Source organism: Nelumbo lutea, chromosome 1 (assembly GCF_056320005.1).
Source record: "Nelumbo lutea isolate HS-2025 chromosome 1, American lotus-T2T, whole genome shotgun sequence".
Taxonomy (NCBI): Eukaryota; Viridiplantae; Streptophyta; class Magnoliopsida; order Proteales; family Nelumbonaceae; genus Nelumbo; species Nelumbo lutea.
The window spans coordinates 241,908-261,628 of NC_142684.1; the positions used below are offsets into that span (position 1 = coordinate 241,908).

General features: G+C 37.6%; 2 long non-coding RNA genes across 12 annotated transcripts; both read left to right on the plus strand.

Moving 5' to 3' along the window:
- The first annotated feature begins 74 nt into the window (after positions 1–74).
- LOC148873130 (uncharacterized) lies at positions 75–2,140 on the plus strand. Of its 2 annotated transcripts, none has more exons than XR_016105962.1 (5): positions 75–154; positions 494–733; positions 833–1,699; positions 1,835–1,889; positions 2,006–2,140. It is a non-coding gene; the product is annotated as an uncharacterized LOC148873130 (long non-coding RNA). The 2 variants fall into 2 exon arrangements; XR_016105961.1 differs by having other exon boundaries at positions 918–1,699.
- Positions 2,141–2,179: 39 nt separating this feature from the next.
- LOC148873131 (uncharacterized) lies at positions 2,180–14,102 on the plus strand. 10 transcript variants are annotated; one of them, XR_016097694.1, is made up of 19 exons: positions 2,180–2,242; positions 2,319–2,431; positions 2,513–2,600; positions 2,788–3,011; positions 3,121–3,200; positions 3,556–3,780; positions 3,890–3,968; positions 4,056–4,136; positions 4,308–4,547; positions 4,647–4,726; positions 4,808–4,893; positions 8,890–9,018; positions 9,096–9,172; positions 9,258–9,354; positions 9,667–9,730; positions 9,810–10,258; positions 10,674–12,336; positions 12,909–13,427; positions 13,519–14,102. It is a non-coding gene; the product is annotated as an uncharacterized LOC148873131 (long non-coding RNA). The 10 variants fall into 10 exon arrangements; XR_016097736.1 differs by having other exon boundaries at positions 2,195–2,431; positions 12,909–13,108; positions 13,209–13,427; XR_016097682.1 differs by having other exon boundaries at positions 2,195–2,431.
- Positions 14,103–19,721: the final 5,619 nt, after the last annotated feature.

The window sequence follows — 19,721 nt, forward strand, 5'->3', positions numbered from 1 at the left end:
TTTTAAAATTTTCAGAATAAAATGTTTGCCTGTTGCGGAGGTGACAATTATATCCTTGGTTCTTATGGGTGCAGGCACGAAGAATGCTCGACTTGCGGGCAAGATGCGCAACCTCTCACGGCAATACTATAACAAAGCCGATCAACTCTTCGGTGTAAGCTTCTCAATTCTCAACTTCATCCGGTGTTCTCGTTTGGGTGTGTGGGTTACTATTTTGCTTTGGTTATATGCGTTGTTTTAGTTTGCTCTAGGCTTTGCTACTTTTGGCGATCGGCTTGCCGGCTCCTGTGCCTTACCTTTGTTCCCGGTTTTTGATATCAATGAAAGTATAGGAAACATGCCGTGCTTAATTGACTTCTTTTATCCTTTAACTCCGTAGGATAAGTGACTGGATGTTTCTTGTGGGTGTGAGGGTTACTAATTGCTTTGTTCTGGTAGTTGTGCATATAAAATTTCTTAATTTTTTAATACTCCTCTTGGCTGTCTTATTTAGGCATTGCCGCTTTCAGGAAATTGCGTCTACAGAGCTGATTCAAGCATTCGAATTGTTGCAGCAACCAGCCACGGCCTCGCATGCGCTGGAGGCCAGAATGAGCCACATTAACCGTTTTCATCTATATACACTCTTAAACCTTTTCTTCTCCACCTATTTCTGATTAGATATTTTTGACAGGTGAATGGCGTGGGCATGGAAAGGAGACTCAAAAGTGATATGGATTCGAAAGCGGGACAGGTATGTGATTGTTGTAGAATGTCCGTATTCCTATGTTTTAACACTTTTGGAATATAACTTTGCCGGTTGTGGAGTAATATCCTTGGTTCCTCTGGGCAGGAATGGAGAATGCTCGATTTGAAGGCAAGCTGTGCAAGCTCTTTTGGGTGTATGACTTACTAATTTGCTCTGGTTATATGTGTAGTTTTGGATTGCTCGAGGCGTTACTTTTTGGGAGGGATTTCCGACTATTGCGCCATACTATTGTTTTCGGTTTCCGATAACAATGTAAGTATATAAGACACATCACTTGCTCAATGGACTTCCATTTTCTTTTAATTCCTTCAGATAAGTGACTGACTATTTCTCATCAAGCTTTGAGTGGGGGCTCGATCGAAAATTGGCCACCATTCAAGAGGGTTGTCAACGGGTGGGATCCAGGTCCGGTCTAGGTAGAAGCACTCCCGAACAGATCATTAATTGGGACAAAATCTTAGACCCAAAACCGTCCATTTTAACTTAAAATTTAGGTTGAAACAATAACATAGGTTTAAAACCGAACCATTTAAGCTAAAAAAGACCACTTTTCTTATTTAAATATCGTTAATAAAATTGATAGAAAAATACTAAGTTACTTATATGTTAAAACGTTAAACACTTGTATTTATCTATCTATCAGATTTGACACTTTAAACCTATGATAAGAGAAAAATTATAAGGAAAAGGAAGGAAATAACATATAAGGCTAACAAAATAATCGGTTTTGGGCATGAATCGATTCAGGAGGGGCGAGATCCGGAACCGACCCATTTATTTATTTCAACATAATCATGGAACCGGATCCTTTATAAATGGTTGGGTCTACTCGGGCTAGTCGGGTGGACCCGAAGTGTTGACAACCCCTTCAAGAACACGAACGATGAGAGCGATTATGCTGCAGCAAGGTTGGTATCCCTTTTTCTTCTCCCTTCGGACCTGTACTTCGAGGTAAGGACCTTTCAATACCACACTCGTTGTTCGTACCTTTGTTATTGAAGCATATGATGTTGTCCTGCGAAGTTGATTTTGGATTCGCACGAATTAATAGATTCTGCTAATGCAATTTCTGCCTTGTCCTTGCAGGAATGTTCTAATGGGTTCGCGTTGTCAACTGCCGTATCAGAATGGCTGCGATAATGTAAGACAACATCGCTTGTATCTGTTTAAACTTTTTATAAGGGCTTATGTTGCTTTATTGCCGTTTTTGTGCTTGTAATTTTTTCAATTTTCTAATACTCCCCTTGGCTTCTACAGGCATTGCCACTCCCATGAGATTGCGTCTTTGGAGCTGATTTAAGCGTACGAATTGGAGCAGTAGTCCGCCGAGGCCTTGCATACGCTGGAGTCCAAAATAAAACACTCTAACCATTTTTTCTATATTCACTTCTAAACTATTCCTTGTCCACCTGTTTCTGATTAGATATTCATGACAGGTGAAGGGCATGAGTGCAAAGGAGACTCGGAAGTGATACGGATGCGGAAGCTGCACAGGTATGTGTTTTTCGTACAATGTCTGTATACCTAAATTATATCATTTTTGGAAGACAAGGTTTGTCGGTCGTGGCAGTGGCTATAATATCCTTGCGTCTTATGGGTGCAAGCACGAAGAATGCCCAACTCACGGGCAAGATACACAACCTCTCGCGGAAAAACTATAAGGAAGCCAATCAACTCCTCGGTGTAAGCTTCTTAATTCTCAGCTTCATTTGGTGTTCTTGTTTGGATGTATGGGTTACTAAATTTGATTGGTTATATCCGTAGTTTTTGATTTCTTGAGGCGTTGCTACTTTTTGGCGATCGGCTTACTAACTCCTGTGTCTTATCATTGTTCCCGGTTTTCGATATCAATGTAAGTATAGGAAACATCCCCTGCTTAATTCAGTTCCGTTTTCTTTAAACTCCGTAGGATAACTTGATGGATGTTTTTTGTGGGTGTGTGGGTTACTAATTGCTCTATTACCATTGTTGTGCTTGTAACTTTTCTGAATTTGTTAATAATCCTCATCACCGACATGTTCATGCATTGCCACTTCCAGGAGATTGCATCTGCGGAGCCGATTCAAGCGTTCGAATTGTAGCAATGAACCACCACAGCCTCGCATACGCTGGAGTCCAGAATGAGCCACTTTAACCCATTTCTTTTCTATACACTCGTAAACTTTTTCTTCTCCACCTATTTATAACTAGATATTTTTGGCAGGTGAATGGCGTGAGCGCGGAAAGATGGCTCGGAAGTGAAACAGATTCGAAAACAGCACGGGTATGCGTTTGTTGTAGAATGTCCGCATCCCTAAATTTGAACATTTTTGGAATATATGGCTTGCCAGTTGTGGAGGTGACCATAATATCCTTGGTTCTTATGGGTGTAGGCACGAAGAATGCTCGACTTGCGGGCAAGATGCGCAACCTCTCGCGTCAATACTATAACGAAGCCGATCAACTCTTTGGTGTAAGCTTCTCAATTCTCAACTTCATCTGGTGTTCTCGTTTGTGTGTGTGGGTTACTCTTTTTCTTTGTTTATATGCGTAGTTTTAGATTGATCGAGGCTTTGCTACTTTTGGCGATCGGCTTGCCGGCTCCTACGCTTTACCATTGTCCCTGGTTTTCAATATCAATGAAAGTATAGGAAACATCCCGTGCTTTATTCAGTTCCGTTTCCTTTTAATTCCGTAGGATAAATGACTGGATGTTGTTGTGGGTGTGTGGGTTACTAATTGCTCAATTGCCGTTGTTTTTGCTTGTAACTTTTCTTAATTTATTAATAATCCTCATGACTGACACCTTTATGCATTGCCACTTTTAGGAGATTTTATCGGCGGAGCTGATTCAAGCGTTCGAATTGTAGCAGTGATCAACCAAAGCCTCTCTTACGCTGGAGTCCAAAATGAGCAACTTTAACCCATTTTTTCTTTATTTTCTCTTAGACTTTTTATATCTCCACCTGTTTCTGATTAGAATTTCTCGACAGGTGAATGGCGTGTGCGCGGAAAGGAAACTCGATTGTGATACGAATTCGGAAGCGGCATAGGTATGTGGTTGTTGTCGAATGTGTGCATCCCTAAATTTTAAAATTTATAGAAGAAAATGTTTGCCGTTTGTGGAGGTGACAATAATATCCTTGGTTCTTATGGTTGCAGGCACGAAGAATGCTCGACTTGCGGGCAAGATTCGCCACCTCTCGCGGCAATACTATAAGAAACCGCTCAACTCTTCGATGTAAATTTCTCAAATCTCCAGTTCATTCGGTGTTCTCTTGTGGTTGTTTTGGTTCCTAATTTGCTTGGGTTGTATGCACAATTTTAGATTGCTCGGGGCATTGCAAATTTTGGGGATGGGCTTGCCGACTTCTGCGCCTTACCATTGATTCTGGTTTTCGATATCAATGTAAGTATACGAAACATTCCTTGCTTAACTGACTTCTTTTATTCTTTAATTCCGTAGGAAAAGTGACTGGATGTTTCTTGTGGGTGTGAGGGTTACTAATTGCTCTGTTCCGGTAGTTGTGCATGCAATATTTCTTAATTTTTTAATACTCCTCTTGGCTGGCATATTCAGGCTTTGCCGCTTTCAGGAAATTTCGTCCGCTGAGCTGATTCAAGCATTCGAATTGTTGTAGCTACCAGCCACGGCCTTGCATACGCTCGAGTCCAGAATGAGCCACTCCAACCCATTTCTTCTATATACACTCTTAAACCTTTTCTTCTCCACCTATTTCTGATTAGATATTCTTGACTGGCGAATGGCGTGGGCGCGAAAAGGAGACTCGGAAGTGATACGGATTCGGAAGCGGCACAGGTATGTGATTGTTGTAGAATGTCAGCATTCCTATATTTTAACACTTTTGAAATATTAGTTTGCTGGTTCTGGAGTAATATCCTTGGTTCCTCTGGGCAGGCACGAAGAATGCTCGATTTGCAGGCAAGCTGTGCAAGATCTCACAGCTTTACTATAAGGAAGCTGGTCCAATCTTCGGTGTAAGCTTCTCAACTCTCCACTTCATTCTGTGTCCTCTTTTGGGTGTATGGCTTACTAATTTGCTCTGTTTATATGTGTAGTTTTGGATTGCTCGAGGCGTTGCTACTTTTGGGGAGGGCTTTCTGACTATTGCACCATACTATTGTTTCTGGTTTCCGATAACAATGTAAGTATATAGGACACATTCCTTGCTCAATGGACTTCCATTTGCTTTTAATTCCTTCAGATAAGTGACTGACTATTTCTCATCAAGCTCCCTAATATTTGGGCTCTAACTGGTTCATACTCCGATTTCAACCCCACTAAAAATCTTGTAACATCTTGTTGTTCCCTTTGTTGTTGCTGAACTTTAACATCTGGAGTGAGGGGATGGTAGACATTGAGTTCATTTTTGCGATTTCTTCATGCAGGCATAGTACTCTTCTAAGGTTTTGTTTCCTTGTTGCAAATTAAAGTATTCCTGATAAAGTTGATATACCCTTGTAGTATTATCTTGTCCAGATTATAGCTTCTTAGCATGTTCCCATATATCCTTAGCTGTATCTAGGAACATGAAGTTGGCACTAATTTTTGGTTCCATACTATTCCATAGCCAGATCATGATTTGAGCATCCTTTTGTTCCCAATCATCAAACCCTGGAGAGTCAGCCGGTGGTTTATCTTCTTTTACATGCTTCACTTTCCTCTTTGCCTTGAGGAAAACTTCCACTGATTTGGCCCATGGAACATAGTTCTCACCATTCAGTTTAATTGAGGTCATCTGTACACTTAGATAGTCAGAGGGAACTACCACACTTGGTTTCTGATCATTATACCCATCTCCCATTGCTGCCATGATACTCTTTCACTGTTGCTTCTAACCTAAATTCCCAGCTACCAACTGAGTGTTGTTATTAGGAGTTTGATGCTCCAGAACCTATAGAAGTCCCTAAGCACAATAATAGGTACACAAGCCTTGTTCTTGTTCACACCACTACTGATTTCACAACACCACGAACCACATAAACATCAATTCAACACTTACTAATCACATGCAAACCCTCTTACAACCACTCAACAAAGATTGTGCATCACAAGCACCACCACATAGTCATATCTGTTACACCCGGTACAGACCTGTTTAACACCTTTAAGAGGGCACTACATAACCACAAAGAACTCAGCTAGGTCACTGCATTACACTTTGCACAATTCGGCCACTTACAGCAGCCCTTACACCATTCAGCTACTGTAAACACAGTCTGTTCTTGGGATTTTCTCCAAGAACTAGGGCAACAATAAACCTAGTTCTCTAGGTTCTGATCAGTACTCGCAGGTTCTTGAAGGTTTTCTACCCAGAAATACCAGCAGCACAAGGAGAAGAAGTAACCGACCTTCTTTTGAGAATTTCAACCAACCATTCACTGCTGAAGTCATTTTCTTAATGAAGAAGGTTATGCGCAGCAGAGAGAGACGAGCTGAGATGTTTCAGACCTAGGACGAACCAGTTTTCTCCATTGACAACCCAGAAACAAAGAAAGAGAGGTCACGAACACTGCTGAGATGTTCATGAACTGAAGTAGGTCAGGAACCTTGCTCTGATACCATGTTTCGACTGCTGCTACAGTAACCCGAACCAGCAAGAGGAAGAAGAAGAAGAAGAAGAAGAAGAAGAAGAAGGAAAATGAAGGGACTGTCGAATCTGATGGGTTAACCCTATCAGTCGACCCCTTAATAGTAATTAGTTTCTAATTACTTGTACAAAGACTAAACTGCCCTTACTTAAGTGTGGGGCAGAGTGTCTCTAATAAAACTGCCACATAAGCATACAACTTAACAAGGACAAGTTGACTAAACTACCCTTATTCGGCACTCTAACAAACATAATCATGGAACCAGATCCTTTATAAATGGTTGGGTCTATTCGGGCCAGTTGATTAGACCTGAAGCATTGACAGCCCCTTCAAGAACACGAACGATGAGAGCGATTGTGCTGCAGCAAGGTTGGTATCCCTTTTTCTTCTCCCTTCAGACCTGTACTTCAAGGTAAGGACCTTTCAAAACCGCACTCGTTGTTCAATAGGGTAACTGTGAAAGCAGTAGACATGAGTAGGAGACTGTGTTTGTACTTTGTAGGAGGTGAAGACTCTTCAAGGACAACTTTCTTGGAGCTATAAGAGAAAGGGAGAAAGAAGAAAAAAAGTAATACAGGTTTGGATTTGGAGAGGTTTAAAAAGGGATTTGGTTATTAATGGAGGGTTGTGAAGTCTTATTGGGGGGTGGTCAGTGGTGTTAAGAGGTGTTTGAATGTGCAAGGTGGTGTGAGTCGTGTGACTGATCAGTTGGACACAAGGATAAAGGTGGGAGGGGGTTTTGTTGGGTGATGCTTATACTTCTACATCTTACTTTTTGGTAGGTGGCAGGGTAGTGAGTGGTGAGGGTGCTTAAGTTGGGTTCTCTTTGGGTTCTTCTTGCCTCAATGGTATTTCTTCATCCAGCGTTGTATTTTGTCCTTATTGTTTTTGGTAAAAATTTATATACTCAAGAAAGAAAATCAAGGTGTTCAGGATAGGCAATGTGATGTCTTGACTCTTGACAACTATGCCTAGATCCTTAATTTCAAATTTAGAAGCCAGGGCTTCTTTTAAGTTGTCTATCTTAGTAGGATGTTTCCATGTAACCAAAATGCCGTCATTGTTCTAATCATGATTGTTTAGGAGTCATCACCCTTCTTTACCAACAATTGCTTCAGCCCATATATTGACTTCTTTAGCATGCACACTTTTTTCTTGTAATCCTTGTTCAACTAGTTCAACTCCTGGAGGTAACTATACATAGGCCTGTTTTGGGACTTTTGGGATAGCTCCATTCAATAATGCATTTTTGACATGTAGTTGCTAGAGGAAAAATAATAAGAAGAAGCTAGAGGAAGCAGAGTATGGATTGAGTTTATTTATGTCACTAGTGTGAGCATGTCTTGATAGTAAATCTCATAGGTCTATTTATACCCCTTCGCAATCAACCTTGCTTTGTATCTCTCTATGGATTCATTAGCTTTATACTTCACAATAATGTTCCACGGGAAATTTCTTAAGGAAATTTAAACTTTTTATTTCTCTCCTATTTTCTGTCGGACCAAACACAGGTAAGTAGATATCAAAAGGAATAACATGATTAGAAGGAGGTGTTGGAGCAGCAAGGGAAGCACCTGAGTCACTTTGGATCAAGGTATTTGATGGTTGTCATAGATCAATTTTGGGGACTACTTTCTGGTGACAACCGTGCACCTGCAAATCTTTTCGCTGCATATTAGAGCTAGAGTCAGAGCCGTAAGTAGGAAGCAAACTAGTAGAAAGTGAGTTGTTGGACATAGGTACTAGAATAGGTATAAATAAGCACTCCGCTCTCTTAGTGTAAAATCTCCTCCTGAAGAAAGATGGAAGTAGCATAGAAAGGCGAGACTCAAAAAGGACAAATCCCTGGTAACAAAACATTTGTTAGAGACAGGATTTTAACAACTATAACCTATTTTGGTTTCTTACAGTAAACACAAAACACTTAATCAGTTTCATTACTCTGAGTAGCTTTATTCCAGTTTTCTATTTTGTGAAAGCAACATAAGTGCTGTGGAATTAGAAAATTCTCCACTAGCAGTCTTATTAGTGTCCTTTGCCTGGACAAATGGATATGACTTTGTGCTCTGTCAATGGGGTTGGGTTTGGTTTTGGTCAGGCTTGACCTGACTTAGTATTGTAAATGTGCAGAACCAGTTTGAAACCAGGCTCCATATGTGTCTGTGGTAACAAACCCAGAACCTATGTAATTATTAATTGGGACTATTGGGTCTGACCTGATAACACCTGATTACAATTGACAGCTATACTTTTAGCCTGTAATTTGACAATAAACCTACTTTTTAAAATATTTGGTAGTATATACATTTTTGAAAAATGCAAGACTATCTGGAACTATTAAGTCTGTTGTTTTAACTTCTATGATAACACAGAGCCACTATCCTTAGAAATGAGAGTCAAATATTTTAAGTCCATGTTTGTTACAATTCTTTTATTTGGGTCTGAATGTTTGTAGTTTGCTCAACTTATGATGATAGATTAAAGCAATGGTTGCTAGTTAACACTTAGTACATTAGTATTTTGTTTATTGACCAAACAGTACTTTTTAGTAACAGGCAATATCTCCTTTGGTGTCCTTTTGATAAGAGTGATGATTGGACTGTCAAACCGTGAAGATCTGTTTGATATAGTGAATGCATGGTATCCAAATTTGGAGACTATTGCTGAGAAACTTATAGGTATTCTCTGCTGTTCTTATATGCCGGTGCTTTCAAGACTAATATAATCCTTACAAAATTGATTTCTGTTGTGTCAGAGACATTTGGAAAGGTCAATTCTTCTCCATCTTACCAGCCTGGAGGATGTGTTGGTTTTAAGCAGGTTCTCTTTAGGGTAGATAGTGCCTCTCTAGCAACTCTGTGCATAATAAGACCCCAACAGATGTCATTATTTTTCATGTTTTGTTATATATTTACAGGGATCTGCTGAAATGGTGCAAAAGAATCACAGGTCAAGGTTTTAACTTTATGGGGCTTAGCTTATCAGCTTATGAAAGTAAAAGCATTTGTCAAGAGGTTGTATTTGATTTCCACTTTTTATTCCTTCTTGTGATAATGTGATGGATGACTATCTACTTGTTTCTACTGGTTACTTAATAAACTGTGGGTTTGTATTTATTTTTGCATCTTCTTCAATTTCTTCTGAAAGTCGACTGTTAATAATGAGACAAATAGCAAAGATGTGGGGAGTACCGATGTAAGAAGCAGAAACATTATATCCTCTTAATAAGCCCATAGTTCAGGTGTCTGTCTTTTCTAATCATTGTGTCTGATACGTTTGTGCTATGAGCATCAAGTACAAAAATCTGAATTTTTTTTTTCCTGCAGGATTTGCAATCAGATTTATGAGTTGGAAGGGTTACCCACAAATGCACTGAAGGCTGCATTACATGTAAGCACTTACTCTGTTTTATATTATTTGTTGCTTACTTTCTGACATTGGTTGACTTTCCTTGATGTGTTTTCTGCAGTTACATCACTAAAAGAAACCTTTTGTGGATATCTGTAGTTCACTACATGTTCTTGAGAGGATAGCATGTTCTGTTAAGTGCAATGAGCCAGTTCTTTTGGTTGGTGAAACTGTTACTGGAAAAACAACTCTTGTACAGAATCTTGCAGTGAGGCTTGGTTAATCACTTACAGTCTTGGTATTCAGTCTAGGCAGTTTGTCATTATGATGGTTCTTTTGTGTACGGGACTCTTATCATGTGGACTAGAAATTGAATGCTAATTTGCTTATCTTGCAGAACTTAAGCCAACAAAGTGACATTTCAGACTTATTGGGTGGCTTTAAGCCTACAGATCCAAGATTTATATGAATACCTGTTTATAATTTGCTTATCTATTCCCATCCCCAAACTCAATCTCCTTTTCTGAATTTCTGCTTGTCCCTGTACTTCAATTTGCTATAATGTGGAAGGTAGGAGCCAACTGTACTAGGGATCATCTATCCTGAAATTGTAGTTTTGTCTTCTTATTGTTGTTATTACAATCTTTTATCAGTTGGTTAGCTATAAACATTATCTTGTTGTGACTGGTGATATCATATGTGTCCCGATTTTTTCCATCATGGACTTGGTATTTGATAATTGCAACTTTTTTTTTGGATAATTTGTTTGATAATTGCAACTTTCCTCCACTATGATTGGATGATGATCATCATGATCCAAGCCTTACGCCAACTATATGGGATTGGTCAACATGAATCCTGTTTCGCCATTCCTCCACTATGATTGGATGATAATAACCTTGATTGCATTTTTTTTTCTTTATAGCTTCTTTTCTTGTTGATAAAGAGGCAAAATATGACAGTACTCTTCTATGCTTGTATGCAGGACAATGGGGATTTTCTTGTTTGTCTGAGAAAACATGTGTCTGATAGGAACTGGAAAATGGTTTTAAATGGATGTCAGAAAGGCCTTGGTTTTTCCAGGAAGCAAGTTTGTGAGGTTGGTAGATCTCTATCTGGTACAAAGTGAAAGCGACCTGAGTGAAGAACTCATCCAAGCTTGGGAGCGTTTTTCCATGAAACTTGAGACAGCACGTAGAGAGATTGGCTCTTCAGCTATGGTCTTTTTGTTTGTGGAAAGAGCATTTGTGACAGCAATTAAAAATGGTAATTGGGTATTACTTGACGAAATAAATTTGGCTCCTCCTGAGATGCTACAGAGAATTACAGGGGTTTTGGAAGGAGACGATAGTTTAATTTGTTTAGCTGAAAGGGGAGATGTTGATTATATTCGTTGACATCCTGATTTTCGTATATTTGCTTTTATGAATCCTGCTACTGAAGCTGGAAAGAGGAACTTGCCATATTCGTTGAGAAGCAGGTTTACATAGTATTTTGTTAATGATGTGTTAGATGAAGAATATTTGACTCCATTTGTGAAACAATTTATGGATTACAGCAGTCCCAATAGAGAATTGGTAAATAAAATTGTGTGTTTTTACAAAGAAGCCAAGAAGGAACCTGAAGAGAGGCTAATCAGAAGCCCCAGTTCAGTTTAAGGTCTCTATACTGTGCACTGGATAGTCCTTGTTTCAAGTTTATGAACAGTATGATACCATCATATTTGTAAGGTGGAAATATGCCTCCAAATGTTCCCTTTGATTGTTTACTTCTTGGATAAGGGGAAATTGAGTGATGATGCTTTCTTGGAGAATTATGTCCTGACAAAAAGTGTCAAAGAGCATTTAAGGAACTTTGCACGTGCTATTTTCATTAAAAAAATCCCGTTCTTTTACAGGGTCCAACTTCTAGTGGAAAGACAAGCCTTGTTCAGTATCTTGCTGCAATAACTGGTCATGAATTTGTTCATATAAATAACCATGAGCATACTGATCTGCAAGAATACTTGGGCTCTAATTATTACTGATGCTCATGGGAAGCTTGTGTTTCAAGAAAGGTGTATTGGTTGAGGCTGTTCGAAATGGATACTGGATTGTTCTAGATGAGCTTAACCTTGCACCTTTGGATGTTCTGGAAGCATTAAACCGGTTATTAGATGACAACAGAGAGCTTTTTGTTCCTGAACTGCAGGAAACAGTGATTGCTCATCCAGATTTTATGCTTTTTGCCACCCAAAACCCACCAACATTTTATGGTGGGCGTAAGATGCTTTCTTGAGCATTTCGCAACCATTTTGTTGAAATACATGTTGATGAGATTCCTGAAGATGAATTGAGCACAATACTAGAGAGGAGGTGCAAAATTCCCGAAGGTTATGCGAAAAAATGGTTGAAATTATGAAGAACTTGCAGTTGCATCGCCAGAGTAGCAAAGTTTTTGCTGGAAAGCATGGTTTCATAACTCCAAGGGATCTGTTTCAATGGGCTGATTGTTTTCATACCTTTGGTAACTCATATTAAGATCTGGCCAAAGATGGTTATTTTCTTTTGTCTGAAGGGTTGCGAGATGAAAATGAGAATAAAGTTGTCCAGGAGATCTTGGAGAGACATCTTGGGGTAAAACCTGCCACAGACAACTTGTACCGGCAGGTTTGTTCCCTCCCTCCCTCTCTTGTGCTCATTATTGTCTTGACAACAGAAAGTGGAATTGCCTGTTGTGCAGTTATACTTTATTTTTGTGTTTTTAGATGGATTTTTGTTTTTTGATTGTTTATTTGAGCATGGAGTAGGAAAGTATGTCGTTCATAATCCTGTAACTTGGCAGTTCTGATCTTGTTATCTTAATCCAAGGAAGTACAGTTTGTTCATGTAGCTTCGGACATGTTTGTTCAGTTGAATGTTGACTGCTTCTGTTGGAGTTTAGATGATTGGTTATAGGGATATCATCAGTTCAGAGGTTTTTTCTTCTGTGGTTTCATTTGTCCTCTCTCTTTAGGAGTCAGGAATAATTGAGATAGAAATGATTCCTAGGTGGTAATTGGATACATTTCATGAACAAGTAGTGTGAATCATCATAGAAAATATGAATCTTTGTTAATTATCTGGAAGTCAATGTGCTACTTGAATTCCTTTTTTGGTCATTTTTTTTCCTTTTATGAAGCTGATGGGAATTTTATATTTGTGTATAAACTTCGCTAACTGTTTAACCTTTTATAATTCAGGAACCAGCTGATAGTCTTTCTGTTTTAAACTTCAGTGAATGATCAGAAGTGTCAGAGTCTTGGAAAGTATGATTTTGTGAACTTGTAAGCTGAACCTACTTCATGTGGAGGTTATATTTTCTTGTTGAGTGTTGCTTCAAGTTGCATGAGCCTGTCCTTCTTGTTGGTGAGACTGGTGGTGGGAAGACAACTGCTTGCCAGTTACTTAGCATTATTTTAAAGTTAAAATTGCATATTTTGAATTGCCATCAGTACGCGGAGACATCTGATTTTCTTGGGGTTTGTTTCTTTCTTTTACAGATTTTCTTTAATGAGGGATTGCATTTTAGTGGTTTCTGTTTTGAAACTTCTGATTGCTTATTGCTGTTAGAATATGATAATCTACAAGTTAACCATCATAAAAAGTTCAGGGGTTTTATCCTGTACGAGGTAGGTCAAGATTAACAGGAGAGTTCAAATATTTGGTTGAAAAACTGATACTGTCAAAGGCTTTTCTCCACTCTCCTGGCGACAATGCATGTATTATCCTGTCCATGTCAATATTTCCTTGAATGAGGTTCTTTTACTTGCTTGATGCTTTATGTATGCTTATGCATTTCTCTCAATGCAGATGATATCTACAGACATTGTCCAAGCTTCTTCAACTCTTGATTGGCTGACAAGAATTATAGATAGTTATAGACAAGGTGTGGTTTCACACTCTGACGTCACTGAGCAGGATCTTGATAGCCTTGAGCAAGTTAAACTAGACCTAGTTGAGCTATCCCAGAAGTGGCAGACCATATTTATGTGGCAGGATGGACCTCTTGCTGTACGAACAATGAAGGATGGGGATCTACTTCTTGTGGATAAGATATCTTTGGCTGATGATAGTGTGCTTGAAAGATTAAACAGTGTCTTGGAACCTGAAAGAAAATCGGTGGGTTGATCTTCTTGTTTGAGATTTGTTTTTATTTTCAGTTTTTATTACTATTAAAAAATTCTGATTGTACTTGGTGGGCATGGTTATTTGTTAGTGTTCAAGACACGTTTATATATTTGGACCTTTGTATGATAAAATAAAACTTGTTACTGTTTGATATTATGGCAAATTTTGAATAAACAGTGGCCAGCTTAGTGGACAGGATGTAATAATACGAACAGAATTATTCAGAATTGCAGAATGCAGATAATTATGCTTATTTTTCTTGTGGAAATTATGAAATGGTGCTAGTCAGAAAATTTAGTCTTTTTTGTACGGCAGTAAGACAAACTAAAAGTAAGAGTGCATGGGAATCTCCTTATTATTTGCATATATATTAGAAAACACTTTTCCTAATAGAGATCTCTTATGAATCATTTTGTGCTTTTCAGTTAATGCATTAAAGTAAATAAATATACTTTATTATTCCAATAAGTCTTATACTAATGCATAGCTTATGACTTGGCCATTCCCTATTAGTAATATTATAAAATTAAAAACATTGGAACGGCGCATTCCATGCCTATAAAGGATAATTAGAGCAGTTGTCATCCATTTGGAATTGTATAATTATATATTAATATATTATATATCTAGGGGTGCAAATGCAATTTGGGCGGGCTCAGGTGGGCAATTTGTTGAAATTTGAATGCACCTAGTCTGAAAGCACGTGGTCCAATGCACTGTAAATTCTTCAAATCGGATATTTTTAATTTAGAGGAACAATTTGGCAAATCCCCAACTATTGCTAGTACTCTTCTGACTAGCCATTTCCTATCTATCTCAATCGTGGTCCAAAGCAAGTTTTAAAGTATCAATTTATTTGATAAATTGATAGGTTTTCTATATATATATATGTGTGTGTGTGTGAAATCTTGGTTCAAAGCATTGATACATGTAATATGTGAATTTATTTGTGGTATGCAAAATATGCATATTGCAAGTTTTCAAATAGTATTGGTACTCATTTGCTTTTTCTTATTTTTGTTAAGTATTTCAAAAATAAATGCATTAGTAAGGAATTCTAATGTTTAAATTAGGGAAGATTTATGATGCTGGAAAGACATGTACCAGAAAAGCTTTGACCAATCACCCCTTAATTTTGATAAATACCATCCTATTGGTCAACATGTTTATGATACTGTTGATTGGTCACAAGTTGTTTTTTTTTTATATCCATGGGTTTGAAAAAATATACACATCAATACTTTGAACCATGATCCCAAACGTAACCACCTTGTTCTTACTTATTAGCTCTCTCTATCTCTCTCTCTCTCTCTAATTTTCATTGTTTTCGGTTTTTTTATTAACTAGTAAACATGTACGTGCATTTGCATGTGACAGTATTTCTAAAGCCATGTTCGTTTTTTGTAAAGTGGAGGGGGGAAAGTTTGGTCAATGGGACTGTGAATCCCATTGACCAATTTACCTGTGTTCAAATTTTAAATTTATGTGGAACCCACACAAAGTTTTATTTTCCTGGGTATCAGTTCCCTGAGTAAATGATATCCTTGCGACACTTGGGTAAATTGGTTTCCGAGTGGAGGGTAAATAAATAAAAAGTAAAATCTCAAAATTGCCCCCACAAGATAAGAATCTCTTCAACTTTTTTTCCCCAGATCTTGGCTCTACGTTTCTCCTCTCACCTCTCGGTTCTGCATTTCTTCTCCTCCATTCCGTTTTTCTCCTCTCACCCCTCAGCTCTGCATTTCTCCTCCTCCATTCTACTTCTCCAAAAATCACATTGTGTTTCTCCTCTTCCACTCCATAATCTTGTTGTGCGACATTGGTCCTCTTAGTTGTTGTTCCACTTAATCTAGTCATCGACTATTGGTTCTCTCAGTTGCTGTTCCGCTTAATATAGTTATCGGCTCCATCGTTGATGCTTCATCCTCCTCCACTCTGTTGCCGACACCATTGAGCTGCTCGCTGCTCACTATTTTTTTCTCCATTGAAATGGTAAGAATGGTGATGTACATAATGCATCTTTTTTTTATCCAATAATGCATCTTATTGGTCATCTTTTATTACTATTTTATTTATTTCCTTTTTATTTTGACTGTTTTCATTATAAGAAAAATCAGTTTTAGCAACGGACCAAACCGTTGCAAAAAATACTAAAAAACCGTTGCTAAAAATTATAGCAACGGTTTTTTGTCCGTGGTGGATATTGGCGTGGCTAAAACTTATAGCAATGGATATTGTACACCATGGCTAAAAGTATATATAGCCACGGTTTATACTGTTGCTAATTGTAACATTTATTGCTACGACTTTAATACGAAATGTTGCTGCAACTTGATATAGCAACGGGTGTGTTCATGGCTAAATGTATAGTCTATTATAACGACTTATAATGAACTGTTGATAATGGTACTTTTAGCATCGGTTTAAGTAAACCGTCGCTAAAGTTTCATTATTTCATTTGAATGCCTTTGCAACTTTAAAGAAAGATTACTTTCACCTATATCTGTATGGTAAAAGTGATCTTTACAAAGAAAACCTTTACACATTTACAAAAAATATCCATAGTAGTATTTGTTCAATATTCACATTTACTCAAGTCATTTCAATACAAAAAATAAAAAAAGAATTAACAAAATTTCTTCATTGTCGTCTGAACATTTGCTTGTATACGCGTGCATTATACTCAAGACCTTTGTTTTGAGTCATAAACTTCAATCTGCGAAATTCAACAAAAAAGAATATATAAGGATTAATATCAATAATTAATTAGCTAATTAATTTCTTACATAAACTTCAATCTTTCATTTACATAAGTCATTTCAATACAAGCTGATTCCTTCCCTAATCAATTTCTTACATGGGTCTAGACTCTGGACCCAAGACTGCATATATTATAATCAACCTATGCATTTCCTGGTTTCCTTTAAGTTGCAGTAGAGCTCTTTCCCACCAGACAAATGAACCCAATAATATGTATATAGTTATGTGGTTACAGGTTGGCAATCATTGGTTTGGCTTATTATTAGCCCATCCAATCTCTGAAGTTGGTCCGATTCAATATGTGTGCACTTCTGCTAGACTGCTACAAACATCTCAAATTGTTGAACTGCCTAGATTGTATTATGGATCATTTAACAACCCCCACCCAAATCTGAAATATTGCTTATTAATTCTGTTCTGGTATCTTGATCTGCAGTTGCCTAGGTGATTTTTTTTAAGTAAAAATTATCCTAGGATAGCTCACTAGGTTCCATAGCAACTAGCAATTGTATTTCCGTGATAATTGTCCATGATTTTCATAAGTGTAAACTTAAAGTATAGAAACTCAGCAACGAAGAATAATTTTATTACATTGAGTAAAGTAAACAAAGACTGAAAGGATGGCCAGCCTCAACTAACCTTCAAATTCATTGTTAAGTACAAATCCCCCTTGTTGCATTCCCCAAAACATAGAACTCGTCACCCTCTGTTTTGCCAGCAATTCAACTAAACCATGGCCCCATAATGATTTGTTTATATGCTTAGCAAATATATTCATGGCCAGATTGAGCAATCTCTAGTCTGTGGGCAGAAATTACTGTCTATTCTTTCACATAAATATGCAGGTAGTTTGAATGTCTGACCATTCAATATCCATTCTAATTCTTAAGAAATCCTATACAAAATTAGCAGTTGGATATGTTAATGACGGTGATTTGATGGTTATTTTATTTTTCTTGCATTAAAATATAGAATGGAATCTGTGATTCATAATCTGTGGTCAAGGATATGTTAATGATATCTAACCTTCCTTCTGTTTGAACTCAACCTGACAGGATTGATGAGAACATGGATGACACACTGGCAAATGAGAACATGGATTGATGAGAACTCAACCTCAACAGTATCTCATCCAACCGGTGGTTGGTGATTAAGATAATCGTTGTATTGATTGTATTCCTCATGATTTTCCTATTTTTTGGGGGCATAACATTATATCAAGAATAACTAAAAAGAAGAAATAGAAAGAAAGTGCCTTTTCAAAGGCCACGGGCCTTACACCGTCAAGTGATCAAGTCTCATCCCACATTTCAAAAATTATATTTGCAGTTTTGCACTGCCTTGTTGTACATAACATCATAAGCTTTTTGTGTGTATATACAATGAGAAGTCTACCATTATTCTTCCCTTATATTTTCTCGGGTAAGTTGTTGCTAGGATGACATGTCTTCATAGCTTCTTCTTCAGTTCTTTCCAATTTGCATTTCATTAGTGTGTTTGTGTGTTTGAAAGTTGAAACAAAGAGCATGATTAGTATAAATTCATTGAGTGGTCATGCTTATTCTCAGTTGACATTTGTGAATGAACAAAAGTACTAACTACTAACTATAAAGATTATGCATTTGGTTTGGCGAGTTTAAGATGTATCAATTATTGATTTGACTGTGAGACTGATGAACTCCAGCAAATTGTTAAAATATTGGTGGATGTTGATATTGCATTTTCTTGGAACTCCAATTGTTCTCATTGTAGTTTCATTTGACTGCAATCTGGTCTACCTCTGTCTTTCTTTACTTTGCTTCATCTTTTGTTTTTCTTGATCCATACTGCAAACAAACTAACCCATGTTGAAACTCAAAACTAAAATAAACCAGAATTTGCACTCAATAGTCAATTTGTTTACAAACATGGAAATGGGATCGCACAGATAACTAACAAGTAACAAGAGGGGACTGGGGTTCCTCTTAAGAAGTAAGAGTTAAGAGGAAACAAATAGGCCCATACTTTAGCCTAGATTAACTCCTAGGCAGAAGTCACATACCTAGATTTTCCCTTAACACATGAATATAATTCTCAAAAGATTTGACCCATGACCCAACAAGGATTTTGGTTTTGTATCAGGTCTGAGTCTGAAAAGAACTAATCCAAACATTACCAACTAAGATATTTACCACTGTTAATTACTCAATTTTCATGTTTAAAAAAACTGATATTTAGCCATCATCGTGTCTAAAGAACACAGGCTTCGGTTCCACCAAATGGACTTAATTTATAACTAAGTTTTAGGAAATGGACTTATATGTTATACACCCAACCGTTTGCCAAATCCTTTAAAATGCCTTTACATTCTAACAATTGACTAATTGTATCAATATTGTCACATTCCATTGGCACGTGATTGTTGTAACTTTTTAAAACCCAATTTTCTCCTTAAAACCATTCACATTCCATTGTTGTTAGATTTGACAAGGGTCACCAATTTTCAAGAACCTACACCTAGCTATTTCTTATAACTTCATGTGGACCAAACTAGATTAGATTTTAAACTTTTTACTGATTTTCAAGGGGAAATTTTCCAAGAGAGGAGGGTTATGTAAGCCATGGAGCTACATGGTGCAGTAGCATAACTAGGGGTGCAAATGGATCAGATCATGATCCGATTTGATCCTATTTGATTGAATTTAGTTCACCTCTGTTCAGATCTTCACATCAGATAATATGATCCGACCAGAAAGTGGATCAGGTTAGGATCAACCCAATTACAAAGGGTTAGCAAATGGAGAAGATATGGGAAGATGAGGAGGATGAAAACAGACCTTTGTAGAAGATGAGGATGAGAACTCCAATTTCCAGAGACGAACTTGTGTTCCTTGTCTGCTAAGCACCTAAAACACATGGAAGGAAAAACGTTCTTGATAAAAAAAATGCAAAAATAAAACATGGATGATGTGCGAAATGGAATTCTGTCTCCTTGCCGTCTAAGAAGACGAAGACAAGGTTACCTTCTCTAGAGAAGACAAAGACAATATCCTATCTCCTTGTCGTCTGAGATCTAAGATCAAAGTTGATGGAGGAAGAGAAGGATGTTTTTCGTAGAATAAAACACCAAATAGCATGAAAGCCTG